Source organism: Colobus angolensis, unplaced genomic scaffold, assembly GCF_000951035.1.
Source record: "Colobus angolensis palliatus isolate OR3802 unplaced genomic scaffold, Cang.pa_1.0 Scaffold54, whole genome shotgun sequence".
Classification (NCBI taxonomy): domain Eukaryota; kingdom Metazoa; phylum Chordata; class Mammalia; order Primates; family Cercopithecidae; genus Colobus; species Colobus angolensis.
The window spans coordinates 2,477,520-2,481,794 of NW_012118932.1; positions in this window are offsets into that span (position 1 = coordinate 2,477,520).

A 4,275-nucleotide genomic window follows, 5' to 3' on the forward strand; every position below is an offset into this window, starting at 1 on the left:
AAAACAAAATTAAAATAAAAACAGGAAATACAGTACCTGCTGTAGTTTACTTATGCAATAAACTAAGCAACAGACAATACCTAGGAAAGGGCCTGGCACATAACAGACCTCAGTGAAGATTTCTGACTGGTAACAGGACAACTTCCTCTTTTTAATGCATTCTCTACCGACTCAGCAGTCTTTCTTATTTCTATTATTTCCTTGCTAGTATTATAGCTGCTAATGCCTTCCTTAGCCATGCAGAACAAGATATATAGTCAGATTGCTTTCCAAGAAGCCCTTGATGTTGTTATGGGCACCATCACTGGGGAGGTCGAATTTAGGAACAGTTAACTCATTTATTCCCTGATTCAACTGTGAAAGGAAAATAAATCTTGAGACCCTAAACTCACTAAGCCGAAGGGGAAAAGTCCAGCTGGGAACTGGGTCTTGCAAACCTATGCCCCATTGTGTTCCTAAATAGACAGCTACCAGATAAAAAAGCTATAGACTTCTCTCACAATTTGCCCATAGGGAAATTCCTTGTGGGCTCCCAGATCTTTACTCTAAAACAGTTCTGTTGAATCTCACCCTGGCAATGTACATTGATAGCTTATCTTTGCAGATATGGGGCAAAGGACAGAACTCAAAGACATCCCTCTGCTTACCTGAGACAAAGGCGTATGCGTTTGCTTCCTCTGCCCTGTGTTTATGTTATGTAAAAAACGCAGATTCGTGGAATGTGTAAGTGACTGTACCTCTAGCACCCTCGCACATGTAAATGACTGATCAAAGACAAAAGAATGCAATGGCTTCCCTCTTATCCACCCACACCCTTTGCAAAAAAAACTTTCTCCAATATTCATTCTTTTCCCTTTAAATATTGAGGTCCCCAGACCCTCTTTGGAAAAAGCATGAGGCACAGTTTTTCCTGTGGATCGGTGTTCTTTCCTGAGCACTTCCTTAACCTTGGCAAATAAACCCAAATGATCGAGACTCGCCTTGGTCACTTTCTTTGATTTACGTAACCAACTCGTATCAAGGGCCTCTTACGGCAGACACTGTATTCATTCAGTTACGCTGTCAGGAGAGAAAGAGGAGGAAGACAGGCACCTGCTCCCAAAGAGGCCACCGCGGAGGGATGGACACTTAGATAATGGTGATACAATGAGAAGAATGCAAACAGTTCCTCAGCATCTCGGTGAAGGTGAAGACTAAGTGCCTGCATGGAGGCGGGGAAGGAGGTAACCTTTGAACTGGGGTAATTTAAGAGCAAGAATAGGGGATGGCATTTCACACAAATTAGTAAAGGCATGAAAAAGGGACAGAATATGACACCTTGAGAATGGCAGTGCGACTGGTGTGAAGAACACAGGGGAAAGCAAGTGGATGTAAAAAGTAAAGGAGACTAGAAAAACAGATAGGGCTGGATTGTGAAGGCCCAAAGGATTTGGACTTTATCCTAGGCAATGAGCAACCACGGCAGACTGAGGTCCCTGAGCAAAAAAAAAAGAAAAAAAAAAAGAAGGGCAAGTTCTTTTTTTTTTTTTTTAAGACGGAGTCTCCCTCTGTCCCCAGGCTGGAGTGCAGTGGCGCGATCTTGGCTCACTGCAACCTCCGCCTCCCGGGTTCAAGTGATTCTCCTGCCTCAGCCTCCCAAGTAGCTGGGACTACAGACATGCGCCACTATGCCCAGCTAACTTTTGTGTTTTTAGTAGAGACAGGGTTTTACCACATTGGCCAGGATTGTCTCAATCTCTTGACCTCGTGATCCACCCACTTCGGCCTCCCAAAGTGCTGGGATTACAGGTGGGAGCCACAGCGCCCAGCCAAGGAGGGCAAGTTCTAATTGTTTGCCCAAGCCTAACACTGTGTGTGGCAAAGTGGAGTTGAATTTATAAACTAGGGATCATTGCATAGCTCAATTTACAAAAAAAAAAATATGAGAGCAGTATGATGATGAATGGACAGTGAAGGAAGTGGAGGTCCTCAGACCAATCTGGAGACAACAGTCAAATAAAATAATAACGCATTTGAGAAGTTTCAAATGAGGATGAGTGCTAATGAGCATAAATACAATATTAAAGTAAAAAAGTCTTCCAATGGTGACTTTTGACTATGTAGGCTTCAAAATATATTTAGGGTTTTTCATGAAGTGTTTATACCAACATCACATATGTTCTGAATCAAACCCTATACTCCTTATCCCGTTATGAGTTCATATAATAACAAAATGCAAGAGAACTTGGTAAAATTGACACAATGAAATTACAATACATGACATTGCTCCCTTACTTCTTGCAATAATTTATAAACCAAACCCGTTAACACAGAAAATGTACTGTCACAAAAGACTAATTTCTGGCAGGCACAAGGTAAATTCATAGCTTAGCCAAGAAACTAACTTATACTTCCTACTTACCATTCCAAGGTCTGTCACACTGCGTGTCCTGCCTTCTTCTTTCGTTTTTGCCTCATAGGTTCCGAAAGAAGTAGAGTCTCTGAATTTAACCGGTTTTTAAAAGGACCAGGAAGCATCTAGGGACTAATGAAATCTTTGTGTGCCCTAGGGGGTCCTATGCTCTGTGAGTCTTCTCAGAAAAGGATGTTGGCCACTTGGTAAGGTTCAGGAATCCTTTCAGTAGATGTCTTTGAAGAGAAGAGAAACAGTGGAGCATTCCATGGTTGCAAATCAAAGCCATTTTTTTTAAAGCAGAAAATGATTAATCTTTGTCCTTGGCTTTTTCTCTCTCTGATACTTTCTGTAGTTTGTTTAAATGATCTTGCCCCTGCTACCATGAATTTCTACAACGTATTTAATACTACAAAATCTGTGATCTTCTCTTTCCGGGGAGGGATTACTGGAAAAGGAAAAGAACAATGTGCTATTCTTGGCAGGAAAAGAGTTGCTGCTGACTCGGTGGTCTTGAAGTCACAACTTTTGGGAATTTTTCCAGATGTTAGGTGAGGGGCACTACCCACTTCTCTACTGTGTGGAACTAGCTGATGACTTGGGCAGGCTGGGTGAGCTAACCATGGAAGCCATTGTTGCTTTGGAATTCTGTCCTTGGTGGGAAACCCAGTGGTGTTGTCCACAGTCATCTGCTCCAGTGAATGGAGAGCCAAATGACTCAGCCACATGATGGGGTACAATAAAAATGTCCCCTCTCCTCCTCCAAATACGTTGTGTTGGGTCAGGCAACCATGATAATGAAGTCTTCAAAAAGAGAGCAGAGATAAATGCCAGATTATCCTTAAATCATGTATATCTCTTTAAATGTATTATTTGCCTTGAGCTCAATAGCTACTTTCAGAAACTGAAACCAGAATGAAAGATTCCATCTATAATTCACCTCTTGGCAGCCAAACCCTCAACACACAGGAAATGTAACACCAATAAAGCTAAATTCAGTGCTTGGGCTGTTTGGTCCAGATAACTTCCTACAGGAGCAAACCTCAGCAGAGGCAGAGGCACAGAAGGAGAGCTCTGTTTAGAAGCATTTGAAAATCTTATTTGGGCCACACTGAGGAATAAAGTGGTTCAACTATTCTGAAACATAAGGAAAAGCAGGCCAGACGCAGTGGCTCACCCCTACAATCCCAGCACTTTGGGAGGCTGAGGCGGGCAGATCACCTGAGGTCAGAAGTTCGAGACCAGCCTGGCCAACACGGTGAAACCCCGAGTCTACTAAAAATACAAAAATTAGCTGGGTGTGGTGGTGGGCGCCTGTAATCCCAGCTACTCAGGAGGCTGAGGCAGGAGAATCACTTGAACCCGGGAGGCAGAGATTACAGTGAGTGGAGATTGTGCCATTACACTCCAGTCTGAGCGACACAGCAAGACTTTGTCTCAAAAAAAAAAAAAAAAAAAAGCAGTACTGGCCCTTACAATTTTACAAACTTTTTTTTTTTTTTTTTAAGGGCTACCAAAGTCATCTTCATCTGCTTTCATTTGTTGTGGGTTTGGGAGTGGAAGAACCAGTACAAGATACAAAAGTTTAACTCTTGATGAGGGAAATGCGTTTCCAAGATTCTTCAGAGAACTCTTCATCACCTCCTGTTCCAGTGTTTGTTAGTCTATTAACTGTAATAAAACACTTTATGCCATATGATCGTAGTCCCTTTCATCAGAGGGCCTGAAAGCAAGCTGTTGCCTAATTAAGGGTCCAGTCACAGTTGAGTTCAGGGATGCTGAACTCAGTGATGCTTCCCAGGCCAAGCAGGAACAAAGCAGATCCGCCCAGTAATTTAGAACATACGGGGAAGTTTGTGTATTCCCTTGAAAACAGGATTGCC